The sequence below is a fragment of the Pezoporus occidentalis genome, unplaced genomic scaffold (genome assembly GCF_034315485.1).
Source record: "Pezoporus occidentalis ecotype Australia unplaced genomic scaffold, CSIRO_AGI_Poc_V1 ctg58, whole genome shotgun sequence".
Classification (NCBI taxonomy): Eukaryota; Metazoa; Chordata; class Aves; order Psittaciformes; family Psittacidae; genus Pezoporus; species Pezoporus occidentalis.
Genome location: NW_026915921.1, coordinates 3270827 through 3284170, shown reverse-complemented (window position 1 = coordinate 3284170; position 13344 = coordinate 3270827). Strand labels below are relative to the sequence as shown.

At 41.6% G+C, this 13344-nt stretch overlaps 1 long non-coding RNA gene across 2 annotated transcripts; it reads left to right on the top strand.

Moving 5' to 3' along the window:
* The first annotated feature begins 6991 nt into the window (after nt 1-6991).
* Nucleotides 6992-12551, top strand: LOC134174135 (uncharacterized). 2 transcript variants are annotated; one of them, XR_009968519.1, is made up of 5 exons: nt 6992-7208; nt 7393-7444; nt 10312-10383; nt 12102-12278; nt 12400-12551. It is a non-coding gene; the product is annotated as an uncharacterized LOC134174135 (long non-coding RNA). The 2 variants fall into 2 exon arrangements; XR_009968518.1 differs by having other exon boundaries at nt 12076-12278.
* The last annotated feature ends 793 nt before the right edge of the window (nt 12552-13344 follow it).

Here is a 13344-nt window from a genome sequence, read left to right as displayed (position 1 = left end):
AAGGGCTTGGCTTATCGGATAACAGAGGAATGTCTTGGCACCTTGTGCGGGTGATGGTTTGCTGTTAGTTTATGTAAAAGGCTTAACTTTAAATGTACATCCAAAGAAGAGCAATGAAGCTGGTGAAGTGTCTGGAGCCCAAGTCTGACAAGGACAAGAGGTAGTGGTCTCAAGCTGTGCCAGGGGAGGTTTAGATTGGATATGAGGAAAAACTTCTTCACTGGAAGAACTGTTAAACTGTTGGAATAGGCTTCCCAGGGAAGTGGTGGAGTCACCATCCCTGGAGGTATTTAAAAGACATGTAGATGTGGCACTTAGGGACATGGTTTAGTGATGGACTTGGCAGTGCTGGGTTAATGGTAGGACTTGATGACCTTAAAAGTCTCTTCCAACCTAAGTCATTCTATGAACTTAGCAGAAATCCTAATTATTTCCCAGTAACAGTCACTGAACTAGTGTCATAATTCATATCTGTCAAGTGCAAAGTACTTTTAAAATTCAGTATCTGAAATGTGGAGGTGAGAGCAATGACATAGAAGTGGATTGCAAGACAAAGAGGTCTAGGGATAAGAATGAGTAAGCTGTGTGAGAACTCTGTAAGAGCTCAGGGAATCTGAAGAACAAAGGAATGAAATAATTGAGGACAAAGCAGAGGAGAAATGAAAGATGACACTGGGAACACCTTTCAAAACCATTCCAAAGCCACTTTTCTAACACCCTAACTTTGATCCAACATGTTCCAGTCCAGTGTATGCAGAGGAAGCAGGGTCTGAATGTGTTTGACGTGCCAGGAGCACGTCTGAAGTGTTGCATGTTCTCCCTTCTCTTTGCACTCCTGGAAGAAGCAGTAGCTCTTGATAGATAACAGTGACCCTGGTAAGTGCAGCAGTACCTTACTCCTGGATCACAGACCATGTTATGCAGTATGCCAAGTAGCACAGGAGCTATGGTGGGCTCTGAGTCTTTCCCCATGCCTCTGGTCTGCAGCAACTGAACCCCACACAGCCACTTACTTACTGTTGTTGTTCCCACCCAACATCCAGTGGGATGGGGGAGAAAAACAGAAGAGTAAAAGTGAGAAAACTCATGGATTAAGATAAAGACAGCTTAATAGGTGAAACAAAAGCCACATGCACAAGTGAAGTAGAAAAAGGAATTCATTCACCACTTCCCACGTGCAGGCAGGTGTTCAGCCATCTCCAGGCAAGCAGAGTTCCAGCATGCATAACAGTTACTTGAGAAGACAAGTGGTGTAACTCTGAATGTCCCTCCCTTCCTTCTTCCAGCTTTATATGCCAAGCATGACGCCATATGGTATGGGATAGCTCCTGCGTCCGTTAAGGTCAGCTGTTCTGGCTGTGTCCCCTTCCTTCTGCACTCCCAGCCTACTTGGTGGGGCAGTATGGGAAACCCAGTCAGCCTTGATGATGTGTAATCACTGCTCAGCAATAACTAAACATCCAAATTATCAACACTGTTTCCAGCACAAATCCAAAGCATAACCCCATACCAGCTACTGTGAAGAAAATTACAAAAGCAGCACACCATGTCCTGAATTTAGCACTAGGCATTTCGAAAAGAAGATAAACCCTTGGGTAAGGGGCAAATTGGGTGTAGTTCAGTTAGGGTGATTGGAAAAAAAGGAAAGAATAGTGTAAGCCAGATGAACTGCAACTTCTGTGAAGCAGGGCAGCACAGTAAGGGAACACAGCTGATGGTCTTCTTACTGGTATAGGAATCTCAGGAAAATAGCTTATTGAGGGGACAGATTTGAGAACAGCCATGGAATTACATAAACTTGCATGCAATCAAGTGTGAAGTCGTTTGTGTTAGCCTTTATTTGGCTACATGCAGGGTAAGAATTCCCCATGATGCTTACTGTGGTAAACATAATGTTTGATGAGAAGAAGGCTCCTATAAAACTTAAGTTCATGTGATCTGCATATGAAGATTGCTTCCAGATGGTGCAAAGAGCAAAAACAGACTTTCAATTGTTTTCCTGTCATTGGTCTTCTCTAATGATTCACATTGGGGTAGGATGTGTTTGACTTGAAACATTTCCTGAGTTAGATAGAGTTCACCTGTGGAGCCTCTCAGATGGGCTTGCAGGAAGTCAGGGTTAAGAATTTGGAAGAAGGTTGGCTGTATTTTGGTTGTGCCTTTTTTATCACGTCATTCTTTCCAATAACTGGTGAATGAAATACCTGCTTGACTCATTGAAGTCAAAAATGCACACAAGAGAAGACCAGTGAATTAGCTTTACCTCTTTTATTATTTTTGCAATGCTATCAGAACTAGTGTAGCATACAATGATACTGTAGTACCCTGCCTCCTACTGTCTCTGAACTCACCAGTGCACAGATTGTTGCAGATGTACAAAGGCTGTTCCCCTTCCTGTTTGGCATCCCTGCAGGTGGCAAGCCAGCCAGCAAATCTCCTATAATTACACAAACTTCCCTGTTGTTTGGAGAAGTGGTAAGAGAACATTTTTGCATCTAAATGCCAGCCTTATATAATTCAGCATTTAAATGTGAAGGTAACTGCTGAAGGTGTGAAATAGCTCTGCTTTCTCTAAATTCTGTATCTTGTTGCTTTCTCTGTGATCCACATGCTTAAAATGGCATTAATACAATATTCAGCTTTAGCGATGAAGTACTATACAGAGTAAGAATCAGTTTCTCTCCTGATAACAAAGCTCTTGCTCCACAAGGGTTTCAAGCATAAAGTTTAGCCATGACAAGTGCAAGGTCCTACACCTGGGTCAGAGCAATCCCAGGCACAGCTACAGGTTGGGCAGAGAAGAGATTCAGAGCAGCCCTGCAGAGAAGGACTTGGGGGTGTTGGTTGATGAGGAAATGAACATGGGCCGGCTTCAGTGTGTGCTCGCAGCCCAGAAAGCCAAGCGTATCCTGGGCTGCATCAAAAGGAGTGTGACCAGCAGGTCGAAGGAGGTGATCCTGCCCCTTTACTCTGCTCTCATGAGACCTCACCTGGAGTATTGTGTGCAGTTCTGGTGTCCTCAACATAAAAAGGACATGGAACTGTTGGAACAAGTCCAGAGAAGGGCCACGAGGATGATCAGGGGACTGGAGCACCTCCTGTATGAAGACAGGCTGAGGAAGCTGAGGCTGTTCAGCCTGGAGAAGAGAAGGCTGCGTGGAGACCTCATAGCAGCCTTCCAGTATCTGAAGGGGGCCTATAGGGATGCTGGAGAGGGACTCTTCATTAGGGACTGTAGTGACAGGAGAAGGGGTAACGGGTTAAAACTTAAACAGGGAAAGTTTAGATTGGATATAAGGAGGAAATTCTTTCCTGTCAGGGTGGTGAGGCACTGGAATAGGTTGCCCAGGGAGGTTGTGAATGCTCCATCCCTGGTGGTGTTCAAGGCCAGGCTGGACAGAGCCTTGGGTGCGATGGTTTAGTGTGAGGTGTCCCTGCCCATGGCAGGGGGTTGGAGCTAGATGATCTTAAGGTCCTTTCCAACCCTAACTATTCTATGATTCTATGAAAGTCTGAATTTTTCAGGTGATGCTCTCATTTTACTCTGTGCTTTATTAGTATCACTTCCCATTAGTTAATTTGTCATTATTTGACATGTAGGTTATAAAGGGAAAATACATGGTATTGTAGATACCTCACAAGAGTGAGACTATGAAGAGAAGTTAGATGTCTAGAACCAGAAATGCTGGGGTCTAGAGATTTTGTATTTCCATCTTCAGATGAACTACAATTCCATTAAGTCTACAGAAATATTCTGAATTAAATAAGATCCAAAAAGTATATGTTTATGTTCTCCCTTAAGCCTCAGTGAAGGACTGAATTGTAGTTTTTTATCAGGTCCTTAAACCTAAAGAAAAAAAAATATAGTAAAAGTTTTTACTCATAGAATATCCACCTATAGCTTCACAGCAGTCTCTTTCTGGCACATTTCAAACCAGGAAACTTTTCTGTGTATGTGTCAGTTTGGGTTGTTCTGTTTACGATGTTACTGTCACCACTTCACGTTACAAATGATTAGCTCAGATTTAGAGCAATTCCTAGAGGAAGTGTTCTAGCTTGCCTGACAGCAAATATAGGCCTCTAGGTATGCTTTGTAATAACAGGCTGCTGCTTATGGGTTTGGGGGCTTGTTTGTTCCGATTCAGAGTTTTAAATGAAAATTTCTAGCTACCCCATCCCTGGCAGTGTTCAGGGCCAGGCTGGATGAGGCTTTGAGCAACCTGGTCTAGTGGAAGGTGTCCCTGCCCATGGCAGAGAGGTAGAACTAGATGATCTTTAAGGTCCCTTCCAACCCAAACCATTGTAGGGTATTACAAACTAACTCTTTACCTTCAGTGATCTTAGCATGTTTTAATGAGCTGGAATCTACCTTTAGCTATATAAATAAGGCAAGGGTGAGCAATCCATAGCTTTGCTTAGGCATCATACTGGCAAATTATTTCAGAATCAACACATGAAACGTAAAATCTGTAACAGTCCTACCCAGTGACAGCTGAAACAAATATTGAGACAGGTGTCCACTGAAGTGTCTAAACATTTGGAATCAACTGAAGTCAGACACTGTGTTTTGTCATTGCTGGTAATTTCTGCTTATATATTTGGAAGAGTATTTTCATACAAATCTTGCAGTTAATAGGGAATTCACCCAGAGCATAATGCCCACGTTATCAAGAGGATTATCTTTCACAGTCACCTTGCTCTGCTATTGTATCATGCTGGACCTGTGAGTAGCGTCATAAGATTTTCCTCCAGGGCATTGGCACATTTCCTCTTGCTGAAGCCTGTGGCAGCAGCGCTGTTGGGGGCTCACCTACTAGAGAGCAGTTCAGCTGAGAAGGACCTGGGAGTATTGGTGGATGATGAGTTGTCTATGAACCGGCAGTGTGTCCTTGTGGCCAGGAGGGACAAGAATATCCTGGAGTGTGGCCTGCAGGTCGAGGGAGGTGATCTTTCCCTTCTACTTGACCCAGTGAGGCCACATCTGGAGTACTGTGTCCAGTGCTGGGCTCCTCAGTACAAGAAAGATAAGGAACTACCAGAAAGGGTCCCGGGGAGGGCCACAAGGATGATCAGAGGTCTGGAGCATCCCTCTTACGGGGAAAGATTGTGAGAGCTGGGTCTTCTCTAGAGAAGACTGAGATGGGATCTCATTAATGCATCTCAATATCTCAAAGGTGAGTGCCAAGATGATGGTGAGTGCCAAGACTTTTCAGTGGTACCCAGTGACAGGATGAGGAGGAATGGCCATAAACTAAAACACAGGAAGTGTCAGCTCAACATGAGGAAAAACTTCTTTACGTTGGGGGTGGCAGAGCACTGGCACAGGCTGCCCAGGGAGGTTGTGGAGTCTCCCTTTCCAGAGACCTTCAAAACCTACCTGGACATGTTTCTGTATAAGCTGTTCTGGGTGGCCCTGCCTTGGCAGGGGGGTTGAACCAGATGATCTCCAGAGGTCTCTTTCAACCCTCATGAGTCTGTGACTCTGTATATATGTGGCAATGGTTTTATGACTGGACTCTGCATGTGGTGAGTGAACACTATTATTTGGGCTTGCTGAGTTTATGCGAGGTCTTTTTGTATTATAACTTAATGTCCATATTTAACAGGTAGAAATACATGACTGCTTTTGTATCCATTTACCATACTCTAATGGGCACTCCTTTAAGCTATTTCTTACTGGGCATTACTATGATTCTACCAGATGAAATCTGCTTAGCAGTTGTAACCAAGCTCCTCTCTTCCCTCTACAATTTTATTATAACAGGTTTCAACAGCTCGAAATGGGTGACTGTAGCTTTGGATTCCTACATGGCAGCAGCATCATGGCAAATTTTTGTTCAGAGATCAGCGGATCCATCTGCATTAGTTTTCAGAGCTGTGTATCCAGCCCTTCCCCTGTACGTGGTGCTGCGGATGCTCAAGAGGCAGACGCTGACTGCTGAAGCTGAGCTCACCTGCCATGCCGTGAAAACACCCTCCTTTAAGCTGCCAGTCAGTCTTGTTGCTGACAGCTAGCCAGACACTGTACAGAAAATCAAAACAGTCTTCTCCTAGAAAGCCTGCCCTGACTGTGGAATACTTGGGTAATTGCTTCACTGTAGTAGCAATAAGGAAACTGTCCTCAGTCCTCAGTGTTAATTAATATTGTGAATGGGGTGCACACAGAGATACAACAGCTGTGAAATATGTCTTTTTGCTTTGAACTGTAACCTTTGTGTTAGCAGGTTTTAATCCAGTGAATAAACGTGAAACTGGGAGAGGAAGGGAAAATTGTTTGCCCTTTTCTCAGGTACAGGATAGTGAGAGAACAGTTTTCAAGTTGCATGTCTTTTTGCCAGTACATCATGCTTTTGTTTTCTCTGAATGTGTAGCTTTCTCAGGGGCAATGCTTTCTACTCTGCAGCACCTTAGTGGCTTCACTGGCCTTTGGTGCATCATGAGCAAATCCATCCAGTACAGCCTTTGTTATCCTTACCTGTTATACTGCAGAACAGTATAGTCATAATCATTTTGGTATTTTATTTTTTTTGAATTTTCCTTCTATTTTATTTAATGTTTGTTTTGTCAGATTGTTTCAGAGACTTTAAATCCCATAGTGAACACATTGCCTGTTAGCAATGATCTGATAACGCTGTGAACATAAATATTGAGTTTAGCCAAGCAGTCGTATTCTTGTATTTGGAATCTAAGCAGATAGGAAATGCTTTTAAGTGAGTCTGCTGTTTTTTTGAAAAGCTTTAATGATCAGGTGGTTTTTCCCTTTCTTGCATTGTTTCTTACTGGTATGTCTCATCATAGATGAGATCTCGATTTTAACGGTAAAAAAATGCAGAGAAAGTTCATTCCTGTGGAATTTCCTCGGTGTGAGGGCAGCATCTTTTGGGTCGGATTCTTTTACTGTTGCCGAACACATCGATGCTGTGCTGCTTTCCATGTGGCCAGCAGGTGGGGGAAGTGAGAAAGCTGCAGTAAGGCAAATCCAGCAGCGGCTGCATCTCCCCAGCGGGTCCTGGGACTGCTCCTCCAACGGTATGGCTGGTGGCTGCGTTGTACTTCATTAGACGTTGTAAGCAACTGGTTCTTGCATCATTCTTCCAGGGTATTCCTGTATTTCGTCCTTGAAAATACAATCTGCACTTACTTCTCTCTAGGATCTTCCTTCTGTATAAATGTAACTGCCTAAGTGAAGTAACTGAAGTATATTACAAGTAAGTGGTGGTATTTTGATAATTGCCCTGATAAGATGAGAGAGAGTAAATTATCTAAAGTAATTTCTTGGCAAGCTGAAAAGCAAATTATTAATAAGAAGCTGGGCATTTAAAAAATGTTACAATTTTTTTTTTTTTTTCCTCTGAAACGTTTTCTTTTCTAAAAATGCCTGTGGTGTTCTAGGTCTTGCAGTGGATGGAAAGGAAGGCTGGTTTTTGCCAGCTCTCCTGTTCTGGTAAGTTAGTCCTGAATTGTCCCGATACCTCCTGATAGATAAGAGAGAGATCTTGCAAACTTGTTTTCAAGGCTTCTTGGAAGCTCTAAACCTGTAATGGCCAAAAAACAAACCAGGAAAGGCTGCAAAATGATACAGATTAGTGTCTCCCGGGAGTTCTTATATGCAGAAGTGTCTTTATGGTACCATCTTTGTGAACTTTGTGAACTCTTTTCTTTTCCTGCTCTAACTGAGCAGGAAGGCACATAAGTTAGAAGTAAAATCGCCATTGCAACAGGAAAAAACAATAGGAAACTGTCCATCCCTGTATTATCAATACTGTTTACAGCCCAAATCTAAAACATAGCTCCATGCAAGATACTGTGAAGGAAATTAACTACCCCAGACAAAACCAGGACAGATATTTGTTTACTTCATGTCCTTAAGAGAATACTATAAAACTGCATGAGTAGCTAAGTACTAAACTCCAAGCGTCTCAGTAAAAATAATAGACATGCTGGTTTGCTTACAGATGCTCAGCAAGAAAGCATGTTCAGCAAGATGCTGGCTGGGCACAGCCAAAGTTACCTTGTTAAACTGTGTCTCAGGCATGTAATTGCCAGTAGCTCAACTTACTGCGTAAGAGTGCTTGTCATCTTTCTTCCTCCTTTGCCACCAGATACTTAACATCTATTTGCATGTGACACAGAGCTTGCAAAGCTGATTTGCGTGGTGTCTCAGTCACTGAAACACTCCCTGTGTTTAAATATTGATGGTTTCCTCAGGAAATATTCTTGGGATTGATATCTGGAGTTCTTTCAGTTTGTGCTACCACGGTTTGTTTGTTTCTTTGATGATACTGCTTCATATTGTGTTGCTGCTAAGGCTTTGGAATGTATCATAAAGAGATTAGGAAGCATTAATGTGATGATGAGAGTAAAAGAAAATGGGTGATGTGGATGGTGGCTACCATAAGTGAACAACCAGACAAGCAATAACAGTCCTCCTTGGCAACTGGACAAGTAACTTCCATGGACAGTAATTTAAATAAAGAGTGACTTCTGGGCAGAAATATTCTAAATTTGATAGTAATAAGAAATACTTTAAGCCAGTATAAATGACACTTGGTGGTCGTGAAAGTAAGTTCCAGTGCTGACCTGCCACATCACTGTCAACTTGGAGACAGGTCCATGGAGCCATTCTTCAGTGCCTCATGGTTGAAATCTGTCCCTTGGTCATCACTTTGACCACAAGGCAAAGGTACCTCTGCAGCTGGACAGGAAAGTGCATTGCTCCCTGCCTCATTTATTTGCAGCCAGTTTCTGGTTTATAGAAAATAGGGAAAATCACCTCTTTTCTCCTCTGGGTCCAGAAGAGGACCCTTTATTAAGGCTCTTCCAAGGCCTCGAGCTATTTTCTATTAACTTCTTTGAGATACAGGGTCAAGCCTTGATGCAGGTTCAGGTTCCTTTGAACACCTTTGCTGCCATTACTCATCCATCACAGCACTCCACCTCTGCACTTGAGTAGATTATGGGCTTAATTTTGTAAAATCCAGACGTACTTTGTAATTTTGTCAACAGGCAATCAGTTTTGGCTGTAAATACTATACTTAAATGTGTGCACATAATAGGAAATGGCTTTTTATGTGTGTTTCTTCCATAAATGATGATTGTCAATGTTTAATCAGCGATGGAACAGAATTTGGCAGCCTCACAGCATTTTGATGAATAGGGGACTGATGTTTCTGATGAAAGAAATGGGTTATGCCCCAGCTAGTTCTTTGAAGTACTTTCCTCTGTGGATTATTGTTAGACTTTTTGTAGGGTCAGGATAAGTTTGCTGGTCTTTGCACAGGAACTAGTTTCTGCCAAGCATTGTGACATCTTACAAATAGCAATGTCTACATCTGTGGATAGTAAAACAGGGAATCAGCTGTATGTTCTTGGCAGAGAAACCTATAGGCTGCATTTTGTCCTCTGAGTGGGTATTGAAGAGAAAGGGAGGTAAGATAGGTTCCCAGTAGGTGAGCACAGCCAAAGGTCTGTAAAGAGGGTGAAAAGCAGGATTGCACTTGTATTGCTTGGATCTTATGGAAAGAAATAATTACTGCCTACACTGCACAGTGCACGTCCACGGGAGTAGTTCTGGCTGCTGGCTGGCTGACACTGAAAATAGACTGCACTTTTTGTTACTGAGTATGTCAACCATTTCAGCATTTTCCCCTAACAAATGGAAGGTGTGCAGGCAGAGATGAGATCTGTGTGTGCTCAGTGCTTTTCAAGACTTTTTTTAGCATAAGTCAAACAGCTTTGAACAATTCTCCTTTGACTCATTAACTGTCAAAAGCAAATGTAGATGGAAGGCATAAAACTGTTTCTTTTGGAAGAGTATAGCTGCAATACAGTCTTCTTCCGTATAGAAGCATGCTTCACATGCAGCCAGGCTTATACATAAGTGAGCACTGACACATTACATGACATATTTATAAGACAGGGAAATATTTAAAGAACAATTTGATTGTATAAGCATGAAGAAAACATTTGAGATACCATTGTCCCATCTCCTGGTATCTCATTGGGTCTCCAGCTTCTGGCCCAGGGGAATATGGGTACTTTATCATATCTTGTGTGTGTGTGTATTGCCTGTCCTAGGATCAGTCAAATGGCATGAGATACTTATGTTTAGATTAATGAATTAAGACCATGTAGATGAAAATAGTATGAAGTTTGTTCCTAGCTGGTGGAAATGCAACCTCTAGAGACACATTAGGCCTGAAGGATACATTAAGAGTCTTAATGCACAAGGTGCTAGTTTTAGAATCCTAATCTGTAATCTTTTATAAGATGTGTATGATGGAATAAAGGTTATACCTGTTACATTTTCAGACTATGCCACATGGAAGATGCTGTGAGCATTTTGGAGTGAATGGTGGTAAATGAGTGCTTCAAATGGAGAAGGTAAGGGCTTTTCCTGGGAATTTTGACAACTGTATTAGTAACAAGAATGAATAAGTAAAGGTAGGAACCAACAAAAATGGATGAATGACTTCAGTTAAATGTGTGCTTTGCCAAGAGATGGTTAGAATCACTGTGTGTGTGAATACTTCAGGTCAGAAACAGGATTAATACATGTTCAGTGCTAAAACATATTATATAGTTAGGTTTATAATACACAATCCAGTAGTATGTATATTATGAAAGGGGAAATTAAACCTTAAAATCTTTGATTTTGGGCTTTGGTATATAGCGAGTCGCAGGGTAGCTGTTATAGTCAGCAATATATATGGCAATGCTGTGCTACCTGTTGGATTAGTTTGATGCAGAACTGAGTTTGTAGCTAGAGAGAACAGTCCCTGGCTGGCAGGAGGCAGTTCCTGGAGGAAGAATGAAAGGGAGAGGCACAATTATAATTCGAAAGTATCTTGACTAATTGCATAAGTGATTTGAAATCAGTGAGATGAAATCCAGTAATTTCAAGTGCTAAATACATGGGGAGAGATGTGTGTTTGTAGGCAGGGAGGGGGCATTATTAATACAACAGGGGGAATGATTGTAATACCCTTACCATGACTGGGTGATGGTATTATAATGGGTCACAAACTGAACAGGGATCAATGGTGTCTTCTGTAAAAGAGGGATAAATCTAATTCTGGGATTTTTGAATGGGAAGGTGATGCATAGGGAGCAGGAAGTGAGACTGCAGGTGACGCAGAAGGTTCATTTCTATACACCATGACTTAAGAAAGATGTACATACATTAAAAGATGACTGCAGAAGATCCACAAAAATTATTAGATATTTAAAGATCAAAAGGCATGACCTGCAGGTGGTATAAATCACTTCAGACTCAGTTCCCAAAGAACTAAACTGATTCACACCAGCTGAGCAGCTGATTAAAAGAGTTATTTTTTGAATTTTCTTTCTAATCCAACCTTAACAGTGGCAATTTACATTAACTTCTCAGTGCCGTCAAGTTTTCCCCAAGGCTTACAGGGAAGAATTATTTGAGTGTCATAATTTAACTCTCTCTCTTTCCATTTTTATTTTAAACTGAGCTATAGATTTTTTTCCAGTTTCTATTTTAGCATTATTTAAAAATGAACATAGTTAAAATGGAAAAAAGGAAGTACTTTTAAATACAAGGTGCAATTAACCTCTGAACCCTACTGTTTCTTGATATAATTGCTGCCAGAAGCCTAATGGGATCAAAAAAGAGTAATAGATAATGAGAAAATCTCCTGACATATTAGAGGAGATTAGAATAAAAAAGACTTTAGGAAAAAGAAGGGAAAAAGCTACATATTTCAGGACATGACAGCCTTTTTACAGCTGAATGGAGGAAACTGCTTTCTCAGAGCGTGTTGTCTGTCTTTGAAGAATCTCCTGTAAGCCCTTGTCAGAAGCAAGGTACTGCAGCAGATGGACACAGCTCTCAACAAGTCTGGCATATGTAGTTTTTCCTAATTTGAATTCTGTGCTATATTCTGTGCTCCTGCAGCCAACCTCTTAATAATGTGTAAAGGTGACTTGAAAGGGCTATTTAGAAGAAAAGCAAAGGCAAGCTTCTTTTTTGCTGTCTGTGTATTCATGTCCGTCTGCATATTCCTGTGATATTCATCCTCATCACCATGTTGTTTCAACATGCTTTAGGTTCTTATGTGTTTAATTTTCATCAGAGGCTGGATCAGTGGAGTGAAGAAAGGTTTCTCCAAGGATTAATCTAGGAAAAGGTAGACAGCAATAAAGAAAAGCTTCAAAGGAAGAATGTGAAAGCATTGCTTGGATACGTAGGGACAAAATTACAAATGACAAAGTCCAGCTGCAACTAGAACTAGCAGAGAACACGAAAGATGGTAAGAATGGGCTCCAAAAATGTGCTAGCTACCAAAGGGAGTTTATGAAAAGATGGGAGCCTAGTGATAGACAATGAGGAGAAAACAAATTCTCATGAACTTTTCTCCTCACTGTTCTTAGGCAAGCTTGCTCCCAGGATTCTGCATGTGCTGCTGCAGCTTGGGAAGGAGATGGCAACCAACAGCAACAGGTTAGTGACTACTCAGGAAGGCTGGTTTTCTTAAAATCTGTGGAAGTGGTTGGGATTCACCTGGGGGTGCTGGTGCAGTGACTATGAGGCTGCGGTCTGTCATTATCAAACTCATGACAGTCAGTGAAGTGAGGTTGGGTATTGTTGCCCTGCATTCGTAATGGATGGCTTTCTCAGCAAGGTTTTGGCACTAGTCTGCTTGTGGCACTCCTCAACTGAGCTGATTTAATGCAGTGATTAATTTTTCATGGTTCTTTTCTTCCCCCAAGCCTACGTATTGCTCTTTGGATTTGTCAGTGACTCATTTCTAACAGCCTAACGTTATTGGAGCTATATTCTAGTGACAAGACGTGTGAGCTTTGGTTGATTTCTCCTAATATTGGGTACATCTAGGAAATGTTATGTTTTGAAGGGGGAGACTGGAATTTCAGCCTTACTGGCTCTTTACAGTGATCCTCCTTAGATCCTTCCTTCGAATTAACAGATTAACAAATGAATAGCCAAAAATGGGATGCTGAGAAGAGATTTTACTCCTGCACTTTTTAATGTGCAAGCTAAACAACAGATGTGGGGTGTTTCTGATGTAATGTGTGCCTTACAGAAGTAAGAAGCAGTTAACTGAGTTTGATTATTTGGTTGAATTAATACGTCCTGTGCACATTTTAAAAACTCACAGCTTCTCTTAACACTTACCTGGAAATCTTTTTGCAAGCCACTTGAACAACATCACAAAATCCTTTTGCATGAACTTGCAACTATTTGAGGACTATGTTCTTGCTTCTTCTAGGCTGTGTGAAAATCATGTCTGACAAAACCCTAATTTTGAGAATTGCCTCTTTCCCTGTGAGATTCAGCCAAAATAGTGTGCCTGCAAT